We start from the raw sequence: 13,536 nt of genomic DNA on the forward strand, positions 1-13,536 counted from the left end.
AACAAAGTAAAAAATAGCAGACAATCCCCTCCCTTCTCATTCTTTAACTTTCTGATGAAGGAATAAAACATCGCTACCAGATGTATGATGTGATGACATTAATTATCTTCTTCTTCATTCATCAAGACAGAATTGATTCATATCATCATTAACATAAGACCACTTTACAAAAACTAGTATATTGCAGTTATTAGTAATTCTGGTCCTGCACAAACATGGACTCAAATTATGTTATTATCACTTAGAGCCATGACACTTTTAACAGTGGGAATACTTTACTACTACTACATAAGAATGGGTAAGGAAAACAGACGATTCATGTAGAAAGTTTAATTCAGCACCTGGAACACAGAGCTCTCAATAAATAATAAAATATAAACAAGATATAAAGTTACTATTTTACTATCTAATCTTTCTTTTTCTCCCAGTGGACAAAACAAGGGTCCTTAAATGAATGTATATTTTCTCCCCCAAGAGTCTATTGGATATTTTGAATTTGAAAGAATTTGAGAGACTAGAAAAAAGTAATTTTTCTATATTTAAGATATGTGTAGGTCTATATATGCCCTTGAAATCAAGCATGAGCTGCGTAATTTAATTATTAAGACCAATAATCAAATAGTGAATGAATAAATATAATTTTAGAATAGAAACTTCACTCCAAAGCAATGTCCTATTATTTTTCTGCTCACCCGTTTAGCAAGGAATAAAAAGCTGAATGATGACTTCATAATTATAGCATATAAAGAAACAGGTACCTTTGCACACTTTTGTTGGAAGCATGAGTAAATGCAAACTCTCTGGGGAACAATTTCTCAGTATGTGCCAATAACTTTTTTTTTTTTAATTTTTTTTTAACGTTTATTTATTTTTTGGGGACAGAGAGAGACAGAGCATGAACGGGGGAGGGGCAGAGAGAGAGGGAGACACAGAATCAGAAACAGGCTCCAGGCTCTGAGCCATCAGCCCAGAGCCCGATGCGGGGCTCGAACTCACGGACCGCGAGATCGTGACCTGGCTGAAGTCGCCAATAACTTTAAAAATGATTCCTCTTTGTATATATAAACCACATCTTCTTTATCCATTCATCAGTTGATGGACATTTAGGCTCTTTCCATAATTTGGCTATTGTTGAAAGCACTGCTATAAACATTGTGGTACATGTGCCTCTATGAGTCAGCACTCCTGTATCCTTTGGATAAATATGTGGAACTTCAGAAACTTAACAGACCATGGGGGAAGGAGAGGGGAAAAAATAGTTACAAACAGAGAGGGAGGGAGGCAAACCCTAAGAGGCTCTTAAATACAGAAAACAAACTGAGGGTTGATTGGGGGAGGCAGGGGCAAGGGGAAAATGGGTGATGGGCATTGAGGAGGGCACTTGTTGGGATGAGCACTGGGTGTTGTCTGTAAGCAATGAATCACGGAAATCTACCCCCAAAATGAAGAGCACAATGTATACACCGTATGTTAGCTAACCTGACAATAAATTATATTGAAAAAAAGATTCCTCTTTGATCCAGCAATCCCATTCCCCGTAGCTTATCCTAAGGAAATAACAGAGGAGTTACATAAAGATGCATGCATAAGTATCTCATTTTTCTAACAGTCCTTGCTCCCCAGAAAACTTAAGTGTCCATTATTTGATATTTTGTTAAATTATGATAAATATTTTGTACCCATTAAAAATGATAAAAAATATATACATTGACATTTAAATGGTTATTGTTATTCATTAAACAATTATGCTACAGAAGAGAGGCTGGGAGGATGGAAGAGTAGGAGGACCCTAAGTTTACCTCATCCTATGGACACAATTAGATAACACCCACATCAGCAGAAATTACCCAGAAAATGACCAGAGACTGTCAGAACAAAGTCCACAACAAAAGGTAGAGAAGAGGCCACACTGAAGAGGGTAGGAAGGGTGGAGATGTGGGGAATGAAACAGACCGTGGCTGTCTGTGGTTGGAAGGGAGTTGCAGGCAAGGAGAAGGATGAGAAGCAGATTATCACACCAGGAACCCTAAACGAGGAACACGAACCCCCATAATATTTGGGTTTGAAAGTGAGAGGGGCTGGATTTTGTGAGTTCTTAAAACCAAATGACTGAAAGTCTGGAATTTTAAAAATCAGTGGGCTCAGTTCCAGGAGAGCTTGGAGTGTGATAGGAAGTGGAGTCCCCTACCTTAAAGAGGCAGCACAAGAAACAGCCCACAGAGATACAGGGCAGAAGCAGCAGTTTGAAAAACTCCTGGTGTATATTGGAGGGATAATTATTTACTCACCTCAGAGGGAGATTCCTCCAGTACCAAAGGAGCTGGCAGGTGACGTCTCCCTCCCCTGCTCCTCAGGATAAACACATGGTCACCTATAGAAGTCACACAGTGCCCATGTTCACTACCTAACTTGCTTACATCAAGCCCTGCTTCCCAGCTCTTCAGTGAGTCCACCCTTCTCAGTCATGCCTACCTTAGCCTACCTACTCATGCTGCAGGTTCCCTCCCTCAGAAGACTAGTGTCAACAGTGTATCTCCCAACCTGTGCATTTTGGTGGTAGCAGTGAGAACAGGGGCCCTGTGAAGGCTCAAGCCACAACTTGTTAAAACTGAGTGCCCCATCTCAGTTGGGGACCAAACCCTGTCCATAAAGGCAAAGAGAGACTCTGCAGATGACTGGAATGAAGGAAGATTGGCCAGGACAAAATAGCAGGGCACATGTAACACATATAGGAGACATCTCCTGAAGTGCCAGGTTCTGGGTAACTGGGGAAACTGCATTGCAGGGCACTATATGACCTTTTCTTCATAAGGCCATTACTTTCCAGACCAGAGAGACATAGCAGACCCTCTTAACACACAGAAACAGACACAGAGAGTTAGAAAAAAATGAGGAGATGGAGGAATATGTCCCAAACGAAAGAACAGGACAAAACCACAGCAAGATACCAAAGTGAAACACATATAAATAATATGCCTGATAGAGAATTTAAAGTAATACTCACAAAGATATTCACTGGACTTGAGAAAAGAGTAGAGGACATCAGTGAGGCCCTTTACAAAGAGAGTAAAAAAAAAAAAATCAGAGATGAACACAATAAACAAAATTAAAATTACACTAAAGAGAATAAGTAGCAGGCTAGAGGCAACAGAGGAGCAAATTAGTGACCTGGAGGTCAGATTGATGGAAAGTAATCAAGCCGAACAGGCAACAGAAAAAAAATACATAAAATGAGAATAGACTTAGGAAACTCAGCAACTCTATCAAAGGTTATAGGGATCCCATAAGGAGAAGGGAGAGAGAGAGAAAAAAAAAAAAAAAATATATATATATATATATATATGGAGAGAGAAAGAGAGAGAGAAGGAGGGAGGGAGAGAGAGAGCACAAGTGGGGGAGAGCAGCAGAGGGAAAGAGAAAGAATCTTAAGCATGCTCACCACTCAGCATGGGGCCTGACACAGGGCTCAATCCCACAACCTGGGGATCAAGACCTGAACCAAAATCAAGAGTCAGACACTCAGTGGACTGAGCCACCCAAGTGTCCCTAATCAATATTTTTATAAAATAAATATACATAGAAATTCACCATAAGTACCTTGATTGGATTCTGCTTACATGGTTTATTCAGACATGGAAACAATGTCTGGACTATGCGGAATAGATGAAATGGTTACTCCATCTCCATTTATAATGGCCTAAAATTGTTCTTTCCCATGTGTATAACTGCTGATATAACTGAAAAACCAGAGCAGCAAATCAATGGGATGGGATAAAATAGACTTTAAAACAAAGACTGTAACAAGAGAAAAAGAAGGGCATTATGTAATAATAAAGGGGACACTTTAATAATATATAACAATTGTAAATATTTATGCATTCAACATGGAATCACCCCAATACATAAAACAGTTAATGCTAACATAAAGGAACTAATCAACTGTAATATAATAATTTGGGGGACTTTAACACCCTGCTTACATCAATGGACAGATCATCCAAACCAAAAAAATCAACAAGGAAACAGTGGCTTTGAATAACACACTGGACTAGATAGATTTAACAGTGTATTCAGAAAATTCTACCCTAAAACATCAGAATAAACATTCTTTTCAAGTGCAGATGGAACATTCTCCAGAATAAGTCACATAGACCATGAAACAAGTCTCAACAAATTAAAAAATGCTGAGGTCATATCATGCAACTTTTTTTACCACAACACTATGAAACTAGAAATCAACCATAAAAAAATTTAAAAACAGCACATGAGGTTACATAACATGCTAGTAAACAAGAGCGGGTCAACCAAGAAATCAAAGAAGAAATCAAAAAGCACATGGAGAGAAATGAAAATGAAACTACAATGGTTCTGAATCTTTACAATACAGTCAAAGTTGTTTTAAGGGAGAAATTTATAGTAATATAGGCCTACTCAAAAAGCAAGAAAAACCTCAAATAAACAATCTAACCTTATATCTAAAGAAGCTAGAAAAAGAAGAACCAAACTCAAAAACCATGTGTAAATATTAGACCAGAAATAAGTGATATAAAAACTTAAAACAAAACAAAACAAAACAAAACAAACAAACAAACAAACAAAAACAATAGAACAGATGAATGAGCCCAGGAGCTGGCTTTTGGAAAAGGCCAACAAAATTAATAAACCTCTACCAGACTCATCAAAGAGACAGAGAGAGAAAGAACTAAAATAAACAAAATCACAAATGAAAGAGGAGAAATAACAACTGATAACACAAAAATACAAATGACTGTGAGAGAATATTATGAAAAATTATATGCCAACAAATTGGGCAATCTCAAAGAAATGGATAAATTCCTAGAAACATATAACCTAACAAAATGAAGCAGGAAGAAATAGAAAATTTGAACAGACTGATTACCAGCAATGAAATTGAATCAGTAATCAAAAAAGTCCTAACAAACAAAAGTCCAGGACCAGACAGCCTCACAGGCAAATTCTACCAAACATTTAAAAGAGTTAATACGTATTCTTCTCAAACTCTTCCAAAAAATAGAAGAGGAAGGAAAACTTTCACATTAATTCTATGAGGCCAATATTGTCCTGCTACCAAAATCAGATAAAGATACCACAAAAAAGAGAACTACAGACCAACATCTCTGATGAACATACATCCAAAAATTCTCAACAAAATGGTAGCAAACTGAATTCAAGAAAACATAAAAAAAATAAAACCAATACCATGATCAGGTGGCACCTATTACTGGGATGCAAATGTGGGTTAATATTTACAAATCAATCAATATGATACATCACATCAGTAAGAGAAAGGATAAAAATCATATCATCACTTCAAAAGATGGAGAAAAAGCATTTGACAAAGTATAACATCCATTCATGATAAAAATTCTCAAAAAAGTAGGTTTAGAAGGTACATACTTCAACATAATAAAGCCATGCCTGAAAAAACACAGCTAATATACTCAATGGTGAAAAACTGAGAACTTTTCTCCTAAGATCAGGAACAAGAAAAAGATGTCCAGTCTCACCACTTTTATTCAACATAGTACTGGAAGTCCTAGCCATAGCAATCAGACAACAACAATAACAACAAAATAAAAGGCATCCAAATTGATAAGAAAGAAGTAAAATTTTCATTACTTGCAGATGATATGATACGATATATAGAAAACCCTAAAGACTCCACCAAAAAACTACTACAACTGATAAATGAATTCAGTAAAGTTGCAGGATACAAAATCAATACACAGAAACCCATTGCTTTTCAATACACTAATAATGAAGCATCAGAAAAAGAAATTAAGAAAACAATCCCATTTTCAATTATACCAAAAATAATAAAATATCTAGGAATAAACTTAACCAAAGGGGTGAAAGACATATATTCTAAAAACTATAAAACCTTCATGAAAGAAATTAAAGATGACAGAAAGAAATGGAAAGACATTCCATGCTCATGGATTAGAAGAACAAATACTGTTAAAATGGCTATACTACACAAAACAATCTACACATTCAATGCAATCCCTATCAAAATACCAACAGCATTTTTCACAGGATTGTTTCACAAACAATCCTAAAATTTATATGGAACCACAAAAGACCCCAAATAGCCAAAGCAATCTTGAATAAATAAAACAAAACTGGAGAGGCATCCAATTCCAGACTTCAAGTTATATTATAAAGCTTTAGTGATCAACATAGTATGGTACTGGCACAAAAAAATAGACACATAGATCAATAGAGCAGAATAGAAAGCCCAGAAATAAATCCACAGATATATGGTCAATTAATCTTCAACAAAGGAAGTAAGAATATGCAATGGAAAAAGACAGTCTCTTCAATAAATGATTTTTGGAAAACTGGACAGCTACATGCAAAAGGAAGAAACTGGACCACTTTCTTACACAAAACACAAAAATAAACTCAAAATGTATGAAAGACCTAAATGTGAGACCTGAAACCATAAAAATCCTAGAAGACAGCACAGGCAGTAACTTCTCTGACATTGGCTGCAGCAACTTTTTTTCTAGATGTCTGCTGAGGCAAGGGACACTAAAATAAACTATAGAGACATCAAAATAAAAAGCTTCTGCACAGCAGAGGAAACAATCAACAAAACTAAAAGGCAACCTATGGAATGAGAGAAGGCATTTGCAAATGAAATATTCAATAAAAGATTGGTATTCAAAATATATAAATAACTTATACAACTCAACACCAGAAAAACAAGTAATCCAATTTAAAAGTGGGCAGAAGACATGAACAAACATTTCTCCAAAGGCACACAGATGGCCAACAGCACATGAAAGTTGTTCAACATCACTGATCATCAGGAAAATATAAATCAAAACTACAATGAGATATCACCTCACACTTTTCAGAATAGCTAAAATAATAAGCAGAAAAAACAATAGGTTTTGGTAAGGATGTGGAGAAAAGGGAAACTTCTTGCATTGTTGGTAGGAATGCAGACTGGTGCAGCCACTGTAGAAAAAACAGTATGGAGCTTCCTCATAAAGTTAAAAATAGAACTATTCTATGATCCAGGAATCACACTACTGAATATTTACCCCAAAAAAACCAAAATGCACACACAAAGGGATACATGCACCCTATGTTTATTTCAGCATTATTACAATAGCCAACTATGGAAACAACCCAAGTGTCCGTTGATAGATGAGTGGATAAAAATGTGCCATATATACAATGAAATATTATTCAGCCATAAAAAGAATGAAATCTTGCCATTTGCAACAATATGGGTGTATCAAAAGAATATAACGCTAAGTAAAGTAAGTCCGTCAGAGAAAGACAAACATGACATAGTACCACTCATATGTGGAATTTTAGAAGCAAAACAAAGAAAAGAAAAAAAGAAAGACAGAGACAAATCAAAAAACACACTGTTAATAAGGAGAACAAACAGAGGGTTACCAGAGGAAAGGTGGGTAGGGAATGGATGAAATAGGGCAAGGGGATTAAGGATATACACTTATCTTGATAAGCATCGAATAACATGTGGAACAACTGAATCACTATATTTTACACCTGAAACTAATATAACACTGCGTGTTAACTACACTGGAATTAAAATAAAATTAAATTTAAAAAATAAATAAGGGGCGCCTGGGTGGCGCAGTCGGTTAAGCGTCCGACTTCAGCCAGGTCACGATCTTGCAGTCCGTGAGTTCGAGCCCTGCATCGGGCTCTGGGCTGATGGCTCAGAGCCTGGAGCCTGTTTCCGATTCTGTGTCTCCCTCTCTCTCTGCCCCTCGCCCGTTCATGCTCTGTCTCTCTCTGTCCCAAAAATAAATAAACGTTGAAAAAAAAATAAAATTAAATTAAAAAAAAAAAATAAAATAAAATAAAAAAATAAATAAATAAAAATTAAACTATAGAATAATTTACAGTATTATCTCATTTTGTTAAAAATAATTATATAATATATATTACATATTATATATAATATATATTATATTAAACATTTATTATATTATTATATTTTTTGGTTACATATATATGTATGTAGATATAGATAGATTATAGATATAGATATAGATATAAAATCAGAAAAATAAATGGAAGGATATACTATAAAACACTAACTTTGGTTATCACTTGGTTAAGAGATTATAGTTTACCTTTATTTTATTAATACATTCATTGGGGCGCCTGGGTGGCGCAGTCGGTTAAGCGTCCGACTTCAGCCAGGTCACGATCTCGCGGTCCGTGAGTTCGAGCCCCGCGTCAGACTCTGGGCTGATGGCTCAGAGCCTGGAGCCTGTTTCCGATTCTGTGTCTCCCTCTCTCTCTGCCCCTCCCCCGTTCATGCTCTGTCTCTCCCAAAAATAAATAAATGTTGAAAAAAAAATTTTTTTAAAAAATACATTCATATTTTAAAAAACATTTTTCTAATGTCCAAGTTTCACTTCTACATAAATAATATATTAATATTTTATGCAATAGATCAAAAACTATTCTAGAGAAGTAGCATCTAGGCTTTAATATTTATAACACACAGGCCCTTCAAATTATATTGAGGTCCTTAGCAGGAATAATATAAAGTACAGGTTAATATTTTCCTGTACTTAGAAACATGATATCAGTTCTTTGATAATATTGAATTTTAAAAAAGAGTAAAATTAAAAAATTAAAAATTAACATCCTAAAATGTCAATGGTTTTTCTTTCTCTATTTACAGTACTATCAGCATGTGCTTGCTTAACCTAGCCCACAGTCACTTCTTACTTTGCCTTATCAGGGCAACTTATGGTATGTTATTAATTATTTTTCTTGTCCATTACTACTTGACCAGAATATTGGTTTGATCAAAATAGCACAACTTGGAATGAGTCTTACCTTATTTTCAGTGTATATGTGAAGAAAAGTTACCTAGTCTTCTGGAAACTAATCAAGGATAAAATGAGACACCAATGTATTGGAAGTATATAAGTAGAAAGTGTAATGGTAACGAGTATTCTGAAAACCTGTCATTTCAACAAATAGATTTAATTCAAAACCAAGGGGGCAAGAAGAAATAGAAAGACTTGCAAATGAACATTTTTAAAACTTGATATTGAAAACTGATTTCTTGTTTTCTAAACCAGCCAGAACCTTTAAAAACGTTGTATTTTGTTACCACTATGATTCATGTCATCAGTACGCCTAGAACATAAAAGATACCTGCCTCTTGCCTGCCTTGGGTGTTAGTCAGTGAATCACTGAAAGAGAACTCAGGTTTTGACAATAAAAATAATTTTTCATTTGAGTTCTTTTTCTTCTTCCTTCTAAATCAATGTGTATTTAATGATTTTGGTGCTTTTTAAACCAAATAGAATAAACTTTAAACCAAATGTACAGCTAATTACATGGTATATTTAGAATCACATCTATACTGCTAAAGCAAGAGAGAAAATTAGATAAATCTGAGTAGTATAGAGAGCTCCTCTGAAAAATCCTAAGAATAAAAATTTGCCTCGTCTGTCTGGAACTACCTGAATTATCAGAAATTGTTCATTTTTATGTAAAAAGGGTTTCCTCTCTGACAAAGTCTTTGTCTTTTAGGAAACCAATTGAATTTGTTTTCACTACCCACCATCCAGCTGGAATGTGTTGGCCAAAATAACACATTAGAATATGGTGACACAGTGCAAGAGTCATCACCATCCAAGATTATGTGAGTTCTCTGTTAGAAGAAATACCAAACAAGGTTTCAAAACATTACAAGGCAATGCTTAAAACCAAGGAATAATGGAAAAGAGACAAGATATATTCAACAAGCGCTTATTAATGTTTTTATATTAATTATACACAGCATATCTGGATATTACATTAATAAAAAACTATTGTTTGCTGCACACTTACTTTATCCCATTTATTCCCATACAGTCTGGTGAGAGAGATATCACTATTATCTCTATTTACAGTTGAGAAACTTAGAGAAGTTAGGAAACTCACCAAGTTCATATAATCTATCTTGTGATTAAACCAGACTTTGAATCCATGCAGTCTGACTTCAGAGCCTTGACTTTAGCCATTACACTAGACCACCTATAGCAGTAGTAAACATTGAATAAGCCACAAAGAGGCAAAAGACATACTTCTTCCCCCACAACGGCCACACACCTACCCCCATCCTCACCATAAAATTTCCTGTTTGTAACAAAATAACTGCCTACTGAGAATAGATTGAGAAGAGAGTTGGCCCACTTTGGAGAGACCCACATTTTTTGTATTTCTGAAGTCAATTTGCTACTGTCTCAAGCACCAACTCAGGCTAACTACCGCTTCATGCCTCATTTTGAAATGAAACAGCAGAACTTCCAGTTCCAGAAAGATGGAGTAGGTATATTTTTTTCTGATTCCTCCCACTAAGCAAAACTATAATCGTTGGACATTATGTGCAAAACAACATAAGAAGACTCTGAAAGGTGAAGAGAAAAAGATGTGGGACTTCAATACAGAAGGAACAATATACAATTGAATTTCCTGGATTTTCTTTTCATCACATATATCCTGGACTTGAAGCTAAAGAAGTCAGAACCTAGAAATGCTGATGAACACAGACCAAGAAAAAAAAAAAATCTGATAAAAATCTGTCAAGCCAAAGGACTAGGGAAGGGACAAAGTGGCCTGACAGACAATAACCATTTTATTGTAGACAAACACCACAGAAAAACTATGGTTTTACCCATAACCATGATATCAAAGGCTGAGTGGGAAGCTTATATTTCCACACTTAATAGTAATGAGATACCTTTCCCCATACCTGTTAGGGCAGTATCAGATAAGGCCTTGTAAAGAATAGGACTTTTGCTATTACCCAGAATAGTAAGTCCACCTCACATCTGTGTCAGTGGAGACCATATGGAGAGCCAGAACTCGCAATCAAACCAGCAGTAATAAGCAGTGCCCTCCCTCCAAAGTGTCAACAGAAGCCAAGAGGGGAACATGTACTTTTACCTCCATCTGGTAATAATGAAGTACAATCCTCCTTTCCTCTATCAAAGTGGTGTCCAAAAAGCTAGCTAAAACAGAAAATATAACAAGATCCAGAATCTCAGAACATAATATGAAAATGTCCAGAGGATAAAATCAGGTAACTTGGGGACTCATCAATAGAATTCACCAATTATGGACAACACAGAAAATATAAACTAAAAAGAAAAGGTGCATACCCTCTTAAACCTGTGGGACAATAACAAAGGATCTAACATTTGTATCATCAGGATACTCCAAGGAGAGATAAAAGAGAGCAAGACTGAATAGCATTGAAGAAATAATGGTAACATTTTCCAAATTTGTAAAGTGATATCACAAGATGGCAGAATAGGACTTTTCAGCCATCATCTCCACCTCCCCCAACCAGAAAAACTGATTGTAATAACTAACCACAGATGAGAATACCTTTGTGGAATCCTGGGAGTCTAGTAGAGAGGTCTCAGCACTCTACTAGACCAAAAACTCCAAGATGCATTGACAAAGGTAAGAAGATTAGTTTCACTTTACCCATGTAACCCCTCCCCTAAGGTGGCACAGCTCAGCACCAAGAGAGACCTTCTTGGTTGCAATCTCTTCCACAGGGGAAAGTGAGAACATAATGAGCATTTGGATTTCCCAGCCATGCAGGATGCTATCCAAGAGACTCATCTCTCACCTTACTCCAGACACAGAAGGGATTGGCTCAGCATGTCTGAATAGTCTAGGGGCAGCTAGGAGCAGGAACAATTACAGCAACCAGGATGTGAAAATCAACAAAGAGCCTGCCTCTTGAGGGAGTTCATCACCACTATACCTGCCTTACAAGAAATTTTAAAAGCAAATTAATGGCTGCTAATCAGCAACATAAAAACATAAATGTATTAAAAATAACTATATCTACAATATTTATTAATGGATATAAAAAGATATAGATAATGATATGAATAACATGAAATGCAGGAAGGAAGGAGTAAAAGTGTAGTTTTTATATGTGAATGAAGTTATCAGCTTAAAATAGACTGTTATAACTGTTTTTTTATAAGCGTCATGGTAAGAACAAAGAGAAAAGTAGTAGATACACAAAAAATGAAGAGTAAAGAATCAAAGAATATGACTACAAAAAATCATAATCACAGAGGAAGACTGCAAGAGAGGAAGAAGGAAAATGGGAACAACAAAATAGGAAATACTAAGCAAAAAATCAATAGTAAGTTTATCTATCAGGAATTAATTTCAATGTAAATGAATTGAAATCTCCCATCAAAAGGCATGGAATGGCTGAAAGGATTTAAAAGAAAAAGGACCCTTTTATATGCCACATATAAAAAGCTTACTTTAACTCTAAGGTCACATAAAGAATGAGAATTATGGGGGTACAAAAGCTATTAAATGGAAATGATAATTAAAAGAGAACAGGAGTAGCTATACTTACATCAGACAAAATATATTTTAAATCAAAAACTGTCATAAGAGACAAAGTAGGTCATTATATAATAATAAAGACTCAATTTCATCAAGAGGATATGACATGAATAGACACTTCTCTAAAGAAGACATCCAGACGGGCAACAGGCACATGAAAAGATGCTCATTCAATGTTACTCCTCATCAGGGAAATGCAAATCAAAACCACACTGAGATACCACCTCATGCCACTCAGAGTGGCTAAAATGAACAAATCAGGAGACTATAGATGCTGGAGAGGATGTGGAGAAACGGGAACCCTCTTGCACTGTTGGTGGGAAGGCAAACTGGTGCAGCCACTCTGCAAAACAGTGTGGAGCTTCCTCAAAAAATTAAAAATAGATCTACCCTATGACCCAGCAATAGCACTGCTAGGAATTTACTCAAGGGATACAGGAGTGCTGATGCATAGGGGCACTTGTACCCCAATGTTTATAGCAGCACTTTCAACAATAGCTAAATTATGGAAAGAGCTTAAATGTCCATCAACTGACGAATGGATAAAGAAATTGTGGTTTATATATACAATGGAATACTACTTGGCAATGAGAAAGAATGAAATATGGCCTTTTGTAGCAACGTGGATGGAACTGGAGAGTGTTAAGTGAAATAAGTCATACAGAGAAAGACGATACCATATGTTCTCACTCTTATGTGGATCCTGAGAAACTTAAGAGCAGACCACGGGGGAGGGGAAGGGGAAAAAAAGTTAGACAGGGAGAGAGCCAAACCATAAGAGACTCCTAAAAACTGAGGATAAACTGAGGGTTTATGGGGGGTGGGAGGGTGGGGAGGTTGGGGAGGGTGAGTGATGGGCATTGAGGAGGGCACCTGTTGAGATAAGCACTGGGTGTTGTATGGAAACCAATTAGACAATAAATTTCATACTAAAAAAAAAGAGGATATGACAATTATAAATATAGATGCACATGATATTGGAGCACCTAAATATATAAAGCAAATATCAACAGAACTAAAGAGAGAAATAGACAGAAATAAATAAAATAGGGGACTTTAATACTTCACTTTTAAAAATGGATAGAACATCCAGACAGATAATCAGTGAGGAAACAGGATTTGAATAACACT

The 13,536-nt window shown here is 35.8% G+C and overlaps 1 long non-coding RNA gene and 1 other non-coding gene across 2 annotated transcripts in view; both read right to left on the minus strand.

Annotated features, from left to right (window-relative positions):
- The window catches only part of LOC121036150 (uncharacterized), a 317,857-nt gene that overhangs the window by 133,459 nt on the left and 170,862 nt on the right, over positions 1–13,536 (minus strand). The window lies entirely within an intron of this gene.
- LOC121036562 (small nucleolar RNA SNORA20) lies at positions 3,640–3,769 on the minus strand. The gene has a single exon (XR_005793392.1). It is a non-coding gene; the product is annotated as a small nucleolar RNA SNORA20 (small nucleolar RNA).

This window comes from Herpailurus yagouaroundi, unplaced genomic scaffold (assembly GCF_014898765.1).
Source record: "Herpailurus yagouaroundi ecotype Mexico unplaced genomic scaffold, PumYag 162, whole genome shotgun sequence".
Taxonomy (NCBI): domain Eukaryota; kingdom Metazoa; phylum Chordata; class Mammalia; order Carnivora; family Felidae; genus Herpailurus; species Herpailurus yagouaroundi.